A 15331-nucleotide genomic window follows, 5' to 3' on the forward strand; every position below is an offset into this window, starting at 1 on the left:
ATTATGAATTGCTTTAATCACCTGTTTTTGTTAATCAGGTGACCAAAGCACCAATCCGCAATTGTAAATTGCTGATTAGTGCTCCCCAACGATCTGGGAGTACTTTTATCTCTCCAATCATTGGGATATAAATAGGCCAATAATTGAACAATAGTTATCCAATCATTGACCTGAAATAAAAATAAAATAAAATATATTGTTTTACTTTTAAAATATATTTTTATTCGTCTGTTTGGAAAGATTTGTTATTTGTTAATGGAATATGCTTTATAATTTGAAACTAAATAATATATTGAAATTTAAATACAAATTATAAAGTGTTGTAATAAACCAAAAAATAATAGTACATAAAAATTGTAAAAATTTGTATTAATAAAAAGTTTTACAACAATATAATATGAAAAACAATAAAACTAATATAAAAACCGGCTAGGCCACCGTCGTGTGGTCCTCATCTCGTAACCCGATTGAGTCTGCCAGTGGCGCGAGCTATCATTCACTGTTAGAATAGTCTCCGGCATCGCCCTCATCACTGTCATCAGAATTGTCACTATCATCGCCATCTTTTTAATCCGGCTGGTCAACAAGTAAAGCTGGTGCAATATCGCGCAAATCCTACGAGGAGATTTCCGGGAGGAGCCTAAATGATGGAGGCGTGAAACGTTGCGAATGATGTATAGTAAACGGCTCACCTGCCAGGTCTGGATTGGTCAACCACGACTCTGTAAACAAGAAATACATCTGTAATGGATCCTGAGCCTGGGGCGACCTCGAAGGAGGCGGGTCATGTGATGTCGACTATTGAGAAAAACCAAGCGGGTCGGGAAAAAAGTACTGATTGGAGGGCGTTGGAGATGCCGGTGTCGGCGTACTCCATGAAAGATCTGGATGTGTAGGCGGTGGAGGCCATAACTGATTCCACTTTGGCTGAGAGGGCTGTGCAGGTTGGCTGAAGTGAGGCGGCGTGCCTGGAGGAGTATGTGTTATCTGTACCAAAAATGACTCGAATGATGGGATCGGCACAGGCGGGACCTGAAACGATGTAATTTATTAGATTATAGACTAAAATACGAGGTTACAAATTAAATAATATACTAAAGTAACTCGAACCTGGGACTATTGTCACGACCCAAAATATTGAGCCGCGACCGGCGCTAGGGAATAGGAGTGGTAGCTCCGGAACCCGTAACAAGCCTCAAACCAGTATTAATTTTTCGCAAATAATAAACAAATAACGCAACGAAAGCAGATATACATATAATCACATATTTACACTAACTGTTTAAAACCTCGCGGGCTCTAGTTACCGTACCCAGTACGAACTGGCCTCGCGGTACTATGTACAAAAGTGAGTGTAACAGAACATGCCACCGGCATCTGGGGCCGTGGATAAAATATAATACATATAGCCTATCAAAAACATATAAGACAACAGATAATATATACAATCAAAATGAACTGATGTCTAGGCTACTACTCTGTCGACACAGGATCACTACTGCAGCATTCACAGAAGTCAGAAACTATACATACACAGCTGACTTCTGGACTTCAAAATTGGCCTCTAACTAGGTCCACATACTAAGTACCTGAAAGCATCAAAGGTGAGGGGTCAGTATTTGGGAAAATACTGAGTGAGTTTGTATTTACTAACGGTATTATTATAAAAACATAGCATCGCATTTCAAATCAACACCAATATAAAAATACATATGAACAAGTACTCGATCCTTTCGAAACTAAAATCCTGAAAGATAACATAATTCACTATTATTCAAATCATACTGATTCCAATAGTCTGACCCGGGAGTGTTCACATTCAACCACGTCAATCATAACATATCTCTTAATCCCAAAGTGGTGGGTCCAACCCACTGGTAGGTCCAACCTACTAGATACGGGGCTCAGGTTACACTGTAACCGAGTTCACTCTCGTATCACATTCATATCTCAGCTCTCATAATCATATCAAACCATACCTCATAGTCAGACACACTAGACTAACACATTTACTGGTGATCACGCAACCTATTGACGCCAAGTAGGTAGCTAGTTTTGTTGGATCGTATACTAGGTTCTCATACATAAAACTTAATCAAAACATATAGCATATTAGCAATTCGTATGTATAGTGCGATGCGTATAAACAACATATATATAATATGTTATCAAAATAATATTAATCGATAATACACGAAAGTAAAGTGCAACTCACAGTGACCGCTATCCACTCTATAATGAAATCGATGTGGTGGTATGCTCATACTAGTCCACCTCTAGTGCCCTCACTGCTCGGTCGTACGTCTGATACATATTGATTAACGTTTGATAGTCAGACGTAAATCATGTGTTTATACGTATAATACTTTCATAATTTAGGTTTTGGTTTCATTCTTAGTATTATTCACGTATTCAGTAACTATTATTCGTACTCACGACTTATCGAATATCATTCCTTGTATTCGAGAATTATATAATTTCCTTAACGTTTTTAATTATCGTTACTCGCGTAAAACGTCGAGCTAAATCTTACTTTTTAAGTTATCGGGGTCTTTAATTGAATTTTAAGGTTGAATGTTCAAAATTATCGAAATTTAGGTCAAAATAGGTCAAAAGTCCACTTCGCTCCCCCGGACCCACTGTGCGGACGCAACTATGCGCCCGCATAGCCTGAGCTATGCGGGCGCATAGCTGACCGCTATGCACAGCCCCGGGAACGTCGTTTTCCGGCTGTTTCGCCGCACCCCGACCTACTTCACACATCAACAACCTCACTTCTCACCAAATCCGTCATTTAGTTTTTATCAAAACGCTCAAATCGAGCCAAAAACGTAAATTTCCAACTCTAAACTAAAACAGCACACATAATTCGAATTTGGCACCAATTCTCGAAATCTTACCTTGGAACGAAGCTTTAGATTGATAAATGTTTCGATTTCGAAGAGATCGACGCGAAAATCGCTTGAATCGGACGTCGAACGGAAAAACGGCGGCGAAACATAATCGATCGACGAAATGAAGCTTCTGGACTATCTCTTTCTTTCTCAATCTGATTCTTCTTCTTTCATAATTCCTTAATTATATATATGATTTGGCTAAAAGCTCATTTGGGTATTTGTTCTTTTTGATTATTATACTTTATCCTTTAAACTTTTCTTTTGTACGATTTAGTCCATAGCTAAATCGACAAATTCTTTTATTACGACTTATACGTATTATTTATACCCAATAAATAATACGAAACCCAATATTAATATTTTCCCGTTAAAACCTAAAAATTTCCATTCTCGATACAAAATGGCTAAATTACCACTTTGGTCCATGTACCCTATTTTGGGCTTTTCTTGACATTTTTCCTTTTAATTCTAATTCTAACTTTAGAATTGAAATATAACCTTAATTTTCACATAATTAGTTTCCCGAAACCGACCTACTTGAAATTTATTTACTTTATCTTTTCGGAAATTCTTCTCACATTGCCACTCTGACGAGTCAAAATTGGACACCTAGTCCAATTAGGTAATCAAATATTTTGGGGTATTACAACTATGATGCCTGAGGTGAATCCCGAGTGGTCGTAAATGTTGTTTGTCCAAAAAACGAGTCAATTGACGACATCGACGCATGGGGGACCTGAAATAAGAAAGTCGGGGGCCACTGACATAAAAAGAGCATAAAATCAAGATTTATTAGATAATATACTAGAATACGAATTTACAAATTAAATAATATATTAAAGTAACTCAAACATGTGACTAAGATGCCTGGGGTGGTACTTGGGAGGTCCTACCGTAGTATTGTGTGGGCCTGTAGTACGATTGGCGTATGTCCGAGGTATCCCCCTCCTCCACGTGAAAGTACGAGGATAGGGTCCCCATGCTGCGGACAAGGCTGCTAGGGCACTCTAGAGGCCTCTCTACGCCATCCTCTTATGCTTCCTAAATCGACCATGCAAGGAGGGAGTTCCTGAATGGTGGGTCTGATGGCTCGGAAGGTGGCAGTGTGACGTCACTCCGCTCCTCCCTGCTAGCAAGCTGAAATTGCTCCCAGGTGTTCTAATCCTGGAACTCGAACCGCCTTCGTCGTCAAGCGGATCATCTCCATCGTATCGCGGTGTGTAAAGATACAATAAACCGTTAGTGATAATATTATTATGAACCAGATCCGGACTATGCACCCCGAAGTGTAATCCGTCTCCGGCTGCGTATTCTATACCACTCCATGTATTGTGAATGGTAGTGGGGTGAATGTTGAAGTTGGCGGCCTTAAACCACAAAAGCATTCCCGTTGTTCTAAATTTGGACCCAATAATCGAGAAAGTTTACGAAGCTGGTGCTCCCCCAATAGCGGATTTTATGTAGGTCGTCATCCTGCATGGCGGGCAACAGAATAAGGTGAACTAGCCTGAACGGCTAAAGTACCTTGTCCGGCTGGTGCCATTCGACAAAATTGTAGTAAATCAATGGCACCCGCGCACGCCATAGATGTGACCTCGCCATGTACTCTTGAGGGATGGATCTGCGAATAGCATCTGAGTATGGTCGCACCCGATCTGCGCACGAAAATTAATTAGATAGTTATAATTTGCTTTATTATGTAAACTTGAAGTGAAATTACTAGAAAACTTACTTCCTCGTATTGCAGCCCATTCAGAAGTAATCTGACTCCCTGGATGTTGTGTTTTGGGATTGCCCGATGATCTTTGGAGCCGCCCCACCACCTGTAAAGGCGAAACATTATAAACACATTGACTACTGAATTGTATTACAAGTAAATGAAACTAACTAAAGATGATAATTTAATTGTAAATATGTACCTGTCGCCCAAAGGTAGATCCACTCTAATATCAAGGTCGATAAATCGGGGACGTAATGTCCTTAGTCGTTCGAACGCCCACTACTAGAAAACAGTCTAATATAATTCTATAAAAATTCATCCCGCCACTTTTAGCGACGGAATTTTCGTCGTTAAAAGTGGCAGGTTCCGTCGCTAAAAGTGGCGGACTTCATCCCACCAATTTGTTTTTCACTTTTAGTGACGGATTTAGTAATCCGTTGCTAAAAGTAATACATTTAGTTATTGTGGAGCTGAAAGTCTTAATTAAATTCTTCTTTGCATTTCAAAGAAAATATATTTCATTATATGAGTTTGTTGCCTAACATTTAAATTGTCGTTTATTACATGCCTAACTATTATTTAAATTCAAATTTTTATTTTTTTATCAATTTTGACCAAATTTTTTAATTTTTATAATTATGTTCAATTTGATTTTTTTTATAATAATGAATATAATTTTAAATTTCATTTTTTAAATCAAAACTTTGCGGTTTTTTTTATTAATTGTGACTAAACGTTCATATTAACTCTTTTTAAAAGTTAGACAAAAATTTGAAATTTGATCGTAATTTATAAAAGATGTCATTGTCGAATTTAATGGGGAGTCAAGTAACTTTATGGTGTTACGAATGTGGAGAATGCTGAAACTCAAGCTATCCTTCTTGGGCTCCAAATTTCAGCGGATATTCATTGCGACCTTCTGATATGTGAATCAGACGCAGTTAATGTAATCAACAGGGTTCGAAATCCAGCTAGCGCTATCGATCCTATTCAGTTGATTGTTGATGACTGCCTGGCCGTAGTGGGTAACCGTAACGTTGATTTTCAGCACGTCCGAAGATACTGCAATCAAGTTGCACATGCGCTTGCCAAATGGGACATTTTTATCGGTAAAGATTGTATTTCTGACGGGAATGTTCCCTTCCCGGTCAATGAACTTGTTATCTTTTTCTCTTGATTAATAAAGATCAATCTTTCCTCTCAAAAAAAAAAAATTCAAAATTTTGGTAACAATTGCAAAAAAAAAAACTCTCAAATAAAAAATAATTCTAAAAATTAAAAAATTTCATTATAATTGATAAAATAAGTAAATGTTTGAATTTTAAAAATAGTTTAATTCTTTTTGTATAATGAAGTTTTATCTTGATTGCCAACTATTTATCAAAAATATATTTTTTTTACTTTTTTTTATATCAAGAACGTCTCATTAACAAAAATTTCATATCAAGAACTTAATAATTTTTTTCCACATTTAATTTTAATTTTACTATGGTTTAATTATTGACTTACTATTTCAATTTTACACATAATTTGTTAATGATCATTAATTTTAAATGATTTTAATGTAATTATTTTAACTAGTTTTCTAGATCTATCATCTGAACATGTTATTAAAAGCAGTTTACCTTAGTTATTATTTTCAATTAATTATTTTGATAATTTTTTAATTAATTATTTGATTTTATAAAGTAAACAAAATATACTGTAAATACGTTTGTACTCTCCGTATCCATATTTTCAGATGGTATAAATATATGCAATTTTTCTCTGTATTTTTTCAAAAATATTTGACCGGTCAACCATTCTCTAATCACTTGTGGTTGTGTTTGATAATCTTTAATTCTTCAAATATTTTTGTTTGATTTTCTCTCTTTGGCTCTATTTTATGTAACTTTTTCAATCAGCAACTATTTCTATTGTTTAATATCACACACTAGACTTGTAAAAGAATTTTTCAATTTATGTGTGGAAAAAGAGAGAGCTTCTAATCACATTCCATTAGAACTCATAACTCACAATTCATTTTGATGAGAATATAAAGGATAACGTTTCAATTAAAAATAAAATATAATACAGTGGATGACATTAGTATATAACATTTTGTATTTTTGTCAAAAGTTCAATGGCCCATTTAAACTAGGTCTAATACCTAAAAAAAAAATTGACCTTTTAATTCCTTTTTTCAATCCTACCCCGACGTTGAAAACTGGTCTATTTTACTCTATTTTGCATTTTTGTGTTTCAATTGTATCCTGAAATATTAATTTGACCTTTTTTTTCGTTTGGAAAAAATTAGAAAACGTTCTCCATGTCTAGCATATATTAATTGTATATGTTAAAAATTTATTTAGATTTAGTTAAATTAATCAAGAATTTAAGTTAGTTTTAATTTAATTATGGTTTTTAGTTAGTTTTTAAAAATAAAAGACTTATTTGTACTTTTTTGAATGAAAATAAATTTAATTTTATTATTAAACTTAGTTAATTAAATGATTTATTATGCGAAATAGAGTAAATGCTTCAATGTCAATATAGAATTGAAAAGGGGCTAAAAGGTCGGAAGATTTTGAGATATTAGGCCTTTAAACGAAAGGTTCTGATATTTTGTCAATTGTACCAACAGTTCAATTTAAGCAAAAAGATGGGGAGAGCTGAATATGGATTTATCTCCTAAAACCATTTTTCGAGAAATAGATAATATTTTTTGAAATAATTTTTTGGCTTTTTTTGTCATTAACAGCATCCTAATCATGGCTTATGTGGATTATGTCAAAAATTAAGGCCAAAGATAATCAAGTTTTACCTTACTTTCAAGTACATGACAAAAATAAAAAAATTAATCATCCAAAAACATAATTATGTGTGTTACAACCACTTAAATGATTGGATATTAGGGTGGAATTAAAATTGTATAATTTTAGGTAAGTCTGCTACTTCGACAATCCAACACCAAGCTGTTCAAAATTAGAGGACCTTTTTTTAGTTTAACTCTAAGGTGTCCTGATGGATTTTAATAGTAAAACGTCATTTAGAATCTCGCACATATAAATTAATTTATTTGAGCTGAGTAGGTATTTTACGAAGGTAAATTTTAAATTTTAAACAACTATGTACATATATGAGTACGGTTTAAACTCGCAACTTTATTTAAAGCCTGCTTTATTCAGCTGTTTCTTATAGCTGGTAGTTGATACACTATACGTGTTTGGTGAGATTGATTTGTTGTTATTGTTTATATATAAACTTATAGTAAAGGGTATAATTTTATATTTTTATTTATTAAACTATAAATATATTATATTATATAAAATTTAATAAAAATATTAATAATTATTTTTTTATAAAAAATAATATTTAGTTTAAACTTATTTATATATTTTTTTAATATATTTATGATTTATTTTTAAAATATTATTAAATTATAGCCCTTTTTAACATAAATAAAACAATATTATATAATTTATAAATAATTAGAGTATTTAAAAATAATTTAAATAATTTTATATATATTAAAAAAAATGATACTTCCTCCGTCCTAATGGAGCTGTTCACTTTACCTTTATCATACAGTTTAAGAAAAACAATTACTGTTATAGGTTTTGTAAAAATTTCCTTACTTTTCTTGTTATATCCTTATTTAATATAGGGTTCACTTGCAATTTACTTTCAATTTACTCATTAGTGAATTTTAAATAAGAATAATATAGGCAATTGAGTGTAAAAGTTAGTTACTTTTTGAAAGTGGAAACGAATCTTGAAATAAAAAAATTTCCCAAAGTGGACAACTCTATTGGAATGGAGGGAGTATATTCTAATAATGGTAATTTTGTTTAAATAATTAAAAATATTGAAACAGCTATCACCTGTTGATAAAAAAAATTGAGCTTCAAACAATAGCCATTGGAGGTCTAAAAAGCTCCAAAAAAATTCTTAAACAATTCTCACCAAACACTTTGGTGGAGAATTTTGAAAAGTAAAAGTTAAAAACTCCACCGAAAAGTTGAATCAAAGACCCCCTTAAAATAGGAGAGCACCTTACTAATTCATTGCGTTTGATATATTAATTTCACGCTCAAATCTAAATAAAATAAATTACTATCAACACATTTGAATTAATTTTTATCTAATAATGTAATAAAATTCAATCGTCTTTATTTACATAACAAACAAATTTTAAATCGGAATTATTCTAATAATTTAATTTTCATTTATAAGACTAGGGTTTAAAATGTGATTAAAAATGCCAAATTATTTTGAAAATCTAAATATTCATATATTTTATTTATTGAGATTAAAATCTTTAAATTTTTATAACTATTTCACAATTTGAAAAAGCAGTTGCAATTTTGTCCAATTTTTTTATTATCTTTTTAAATTTAAAATTTACGTCCTTCATCAATTGCGACCAAATTATAAAAATGATCATATATTTTAATATATTTTAATATATATATATATATATATATATATATATATATATATATATATATATTACTTAAATTACGTATATATATTACTTGAAGATATTAAAATATAAAAAATCTTAAATTACGTATATTACTTGAAGATATTAAAATATATCTTCGAAGTTGGATCATATTTTAAAAATTTGCATTGATAAAGAAACCAAATGTTTGATTCAAAAAATGGGACACAAATGTTTGGGCACAAACTTTTTGAATTGCAACACAATCAAGAAAATTATTGTCGCAATTGATAAAAAGACATAAAAATTTAAATTTTAAAATAATTATAATTTACAACATTAAATTAATTACAACTTGAATCAATTCAAATTCCTTAATTTTATGTAAATATGTGAAAAATTTCAAATTCAATCTGTACCAAGTTGTCATAATAGAGCACAAATGTGTCAAAGTGAAGTTGTAAAGTGTCAAAGTGAAGTTGTGTAATTGTTCTTTTAGGTTTATTTTCAATTCATTCATTTAAAGCATAGCATAGGATACTCCAAAGGTTGTTGACAAGAAGCATTTCGTAGTTGTCAAGATTACTATAATTTTCATATATTTTGGTATGTTAAGCAAACTCAAATAAACACAAAAATTACCTAAAAATGGCGAGAATTACACCACTTTTACCTTTTGGATTTTTCTTCTTTGTTTGTGACTAATACTAATATTGCAACCAACAAACTGTAGTTCAAATGATACAAGTGTTGGATAGTAAAATTGTTAAGGTTGTGGATTCGATTCTTTCCACAAGCGCTCTCCTCTCCAATTATCAAATACTGATACTGCAAAAATTTTGGGCAACACAATTTCATTGCTTATATCTGAAATTCTAACTGATAATTTAATGCAAATTTATAGTCCATAAAATTAATAAGGAAAAATTAAGTGTTCCTTACGAATAACTGCTAAGAGTATTTTACTCCTATAATTAGGGTCGTTTATACTCAGTTTTTATCACGTTTATTATGAATTATATTTATTATTTGGTGTTTTATGTGCTTGATAGTGTTTGTTAGTGTTTAAGTGAAAATTAGGTGATTATCGAGTATTTGGAGCTATATCAACTAAGGATTACGTGTTGAAGTTAAAGTGTTAGCTTGCGGACGAAGAAATCGAATTTCAAGAGAAGAAACGCATAGGTCTCGAATGAGACATGTGTGTCTTGAACGAGACCCATGTAGAATTGGCAAGGGTTCGAACGAGATAAGGCGTGAAGAAACGAGAATTTCTCTCGGAAAGTAATGATTCGAGCGGGACTTAAAGGTTCGAACGAAACAAGGCAAATTTGGTCTTGGTCTCGAATGAGACATGCTTGTCTCGAACGAGACCTAGTGTTAAATTCCTTATCAGTTTATGATTTGGATTTAATTTCCTACTCCGACTCCTACCGAAACTCTAATTACAAATTCGACTTGTAATACGACTTATAAGACTACAGGGCTTCCTCCACTATATAAAGACCTTGTAATAGTATAGATTAACACATTAGATAATTTAGTTTATTTCTACTTCATCAATTAAATAGCTTTTTAGTTTCTTGTTCCAGCAGTTTATAATTAGTTTCTGCAAAGAATGATTGCGAAGATTTCAAATTTAATCAAGATGATTCTTCCGAAATTGACAACTACAGTGTTTATTGTTTTAATTATGTTCAATTCTTCCTCATCTTCTTTGTTTAATTTTAGTTTAAGCATGAGTAACTGAACCCCTTGTTCGGGGATTGATATGAACACTTAGATTAGTTCCGAATTGGATTAGGATTTCTTAAGTGAGTAAATCGTATTTTAATTACTACAACTAATGCTTGAATTGAATTGATCAATTAGTTCATGATTTTGTGTTTAATTAACTAACTGAGAGATTGTTAATTAAATAGACGTAGGCGATTAAGAATTTAGAGGAAAATACCGTGAGAGCGGGTTGGAATTTAGGTAGTCGTTGAGTTTGCTTCATAATTATAATTTGATTATTTAATTCAGTTTTAATATTGTAAGAGCAAGTTAATAATTGGTTAGTTAATTATGTTGTGATTTTATTCGGATCTTTGAGACTTGAGAGGGCGGGATTCGGTGCACTAGAATAGCTCGATTCACGATAAAATCATTAATAAGTCTTATCCATTGTTTTACTAGTTTATTTGGAATTATCAATCTGTAATATCCCGTATTTTTTTATGGTTCTAATGAACTTTCCGATGTTGTTTTGATTTCTCAAAGTGTTTTGACTAGTTTCGATATGTCGTTTTGAATTTGTTTTGTATACCTTGGGACTAAGTGATCAATCTTGGACCTTGAAATTTAATCAGTAATGCGTCAAAGGGGTTTTGAGACTTGGCCAGAAATAATTCTAATTCTAATAATGTGTATTCAAAGAAAATTAGTTTTATTTTTATTAAGAATACAAATATTATTATTAATAAAATATTTATAAAGGGTAAATTTGTAGTTGTATTTAAAAAAAATTAGCTTGATTTTTTTATGATTAAAACTAACATTATTGATAAAATATTTTAAAGGGTAAATTTGTATTTGTGTCTTTTAAATAAATCCTATTTATTAAAGATTATAAATACATAAACCCTAACTTCCTTAGAAAAATGAAATTAAATGTCGGAGATACTTTTTATTAAAGGCAGCCTTATTTTCGTTTCTTCTTCTCAGTTGTCCTTTACCACTTATTCTCTTCAAGGTACTATCATGCTTTATCTTATTAAATTCGAAGTTATTATTGACTTAGAGAATTGTCATTTTCTTTTACCAAATATTAAGGTTTTACACTTTATAATTTTTGTACATAAACCAACATTTGGTTACATGTTGTACGATGAACCTATTATTCTTATTATATTAATATTCCTTACATTAATTGGTAGAATTTTGTTGTCTTTGAATGAACAATATAGGCAAAAGAAATACTAAGATAAATAGTTTTGGCAATTAAATTTAACATGCCATTTTTTTTTATCAAAACGGGTATGATATTAAGGAAATAACCAGACACAAACAACCCAGAAAATATCCCTCAAAACTTACCTAAACAGCTGCACATAATACCGTTTACAAGCCTGAGCCAAATTATGTGCAGATGAATTTAAACGACGAGGGATATACTGGAAAAGTGATTTCTGAAACAAAGAACAAAGATGCATAATATCCCTACAAATTCCCCAAGAAGAAGCTGAGCAAGATTTCTGAAAATTGAGTGTTTGAGGAATTTGAATGGCATCTCCTTCAAAAATCACCTGATTCCAGCCATTAGCAGAAGCCCAAATCATGGATTGACGAAGAGCAAGAAACTCCAGTAGTCCTGGATCCCAAATAAATCTGAAAAAAGCAGTATACCTGGCTTTAATAACACCTAAATGATCAGTTGCTACCACTCCCATAGTACCAAATTTCCCACTCTGATGAGTAGCTGCATCATAGTTCAGCTTAAGAAACCCCACAGGAGGAGGATGCCATTGATGCTGATGATTAATCTGAACAGATTGAGCTAAAAGTGAAGAAGGAACTGAACTATGACTCATAAGAAACTCCTGACAAGCTTGAACACCCTTAGCAATAATCTCAACAGGATTATCTATCACATTATTAAAAATCCTGTCATTCCTTGACTTCCAAATTTCCCATAAAAGAAAGCAGAATAAAACAATATGGTGATTGGATGAGTCAAGCTGTTGTAGTTGATGAATAATATGCAGCCATAACTGAGAAAATTGCACATCAGGCAAATTGGACACACGAAGAGATAAAGAACTGATAAACCAGATTTGTGATGCTTTAGAGCAAAAAAATAAAAGATGCTCTATTGTCTCTAAATTACCACAAACCAAACAAGGAAGATTTGAATCAAACCTCTGCTGCAAAGCTGCTCCTGAAGGTAAACCTTTTCTAATAGCTCTCCATATGAAAATTTTAAGCTTATTAGGGATATTCAGATTCCACAGAAATTGCCATTGTGTAGAAGTTAGCTGAATCAAATCTGGTTTTTCTAATTATTGATATTGGTGAGGATTACAAGTTTATTCGTAACACAATTAATACAACTATGATTCTCAAAATTTTAAAGTTAAATGTTTTCCATTGATAAAATTTTAATCTCTAAACTTTAAATTGTGACAGTTTAGTCCATAGGAATATAGTTATATTAATCGCGAATTGGATTGTTTAAGTGTTGTTGGTATTATTTTAAATCTGAGTTATTTTAATATAGTGTATATATGTTTGATATACTACTGATTTAGACAAATTTTAGAATTGGAATCTTATTCGTTTTGGTTCGTGTTGACTATTTTCGCAAACTAGCAAATTTACACTTACGTGAGTTTTAAGCTAAATTTGAATTCTCTTATTTTATAAATTGAACATTGGTTTATTTAAGTATATTGAATATTATTTTGTCAATTGGCTAATTTATAATTTATTAAAGTTTCTAAAAATTTATTCAAGTTAAGTTTTATTTATTGGTTTTGTTTCTAGGATAATTTTTGGATTTTGTTTGATTTATAAATTAGTAAATTGAGAACGAATAATTAATTTGACTTCGAATATCAAAATGGCTAAATTACAATTTAGCCTCTAAATATTTTTAAACTTAATTTGGCTAAGTTTTGGTTGTAACTTAGGTTACTTTAATTGGAAGACATTGAATTCTATTTTAAAATAGATAATTATTTTATCAAATATTTTAATTTATAAATTCGGATTTATAATTTAATAAACTTTTGGGTTAGACTTTGGTCGCCCAACAAGTGGAAAAAAACTTGGTAGTTTTAAATAACTCGGCTGACTCACTGATATGGATTTTAACTTGGGTTAAATTAAATTGTTTAATAATTACTCGAATTGTAATTTAATATATAACTTATATGGTTTGTTTTCTATAACTTGGGTTATAGTTTTAATACGTATTAATCTTATGTGTTCGATTAAACGTTGGCTTGCTGTTATGTGTGCTAGTCCTATATGGTGTCTAGTACTCTCTAGAGTTGGGGTCTGTTTTTAATTATGATTTTAATATCTTATTTAGACTCGTCGATTGTTCGTACTTCAGAGGCGAACCAGAGTTAGATTGCTTGTCAGGTTTCACGTGGAATAGCAAGCTGTGAGTTTATATCTCTATTTATCTCTTTATTAAGTAATTATTATATTTTGTATATATATATGCATAAGCCGTTTTTGAACTGGTTTTTGGCATAATGGATTTGATTTGTAATGTGCTACTCGATGGGCGTCATCGGGACTGCGTGCGCACCGGTAATGATTATGGTATTGAGATAGGTTTGAGATACATCTCACCTTAGTGAGGGCACCGGTGGAAGATACGTCTCATGGGCTCACTATTTATTAAGTGATAGTCGGGGATTGGTTATTGAGATACGTCTCACCGACACGACAATGGATTTAGAATTGTGATTTAGGGTTTCATTGATAATCCATAATGAAAATGTTTTATTAAACGTTTTAAAGATTTTCAACTTAATAAATATAAATGGTTATATAAACTTTACTCAGTAAATCTGACCCCGTTGTTTTCCTAAATTTTCCAGGTTTATGATTTCAGCATTGGTCGATTTCTGTTTCTTCATTTTCAGAGGTTTTTTATTCTATTTCATAATAAAATAGTCGAACTGTTTTAAACTCTTACACCGCAGTAGTAGTATCAGTATTTATGTTTTAGTCTTATACTTTATATTTTAAACTATTTTTTGTTGGAATGGTCCAACTGTTTGTCAACTTTGGCATGATTACAGTGTTTATGGTATTTTTATATATTGCCATGCTGTTGAAATTATAATTTGAGATTAAGCATACTTTGAATATGAACAAAGGATCAACGCACCCCCTAAACTTGTGTCACGGGGTCATCTAACCCAATTTATCATTTTTTGAGCAACTAACCTCAAAACTCTTCATTTTCGGGTCAAGTAACCCATAATTATATTTTTAAAACACGTAAAATACAAATCGGAGGTGAGAGATGCAAAAAAATAATTAAATACTTCCCTAATTGTTGCGATATAATTATCCTAAATCTGTTTTTTAAAATAAAAATATAAATAATTGGGTAATTTGACCTAAAAATGAAGAGTTTTGGGGTTAGTTGCTCAAAAAAGTATAAATTGGGTTAGATGACCCCGTGTCACAAGTTCAGGGGGTGCGTTGACCCTTTGTTCCTTCGAATATATGTTACTTATATGTACTGCTAGACTAGGCTGAAGTCTCAGTTGCCCTAAGCATGTG

Source organism: Mercurialis annua, linkage group LG2 (assembly GCF_937616625.2).
Source record: "Mercurialis annua linkage group LG2, ddMerAnnu1.2, whole genome shotgun sequence".
Taxonomy (NCBI): Eukaryota; Viridiplantae; Streptophyta; class Magnoliopsida; order Malpighiales; family Euphorbiaceae; genus Mercurialis; species Mercurialis annua.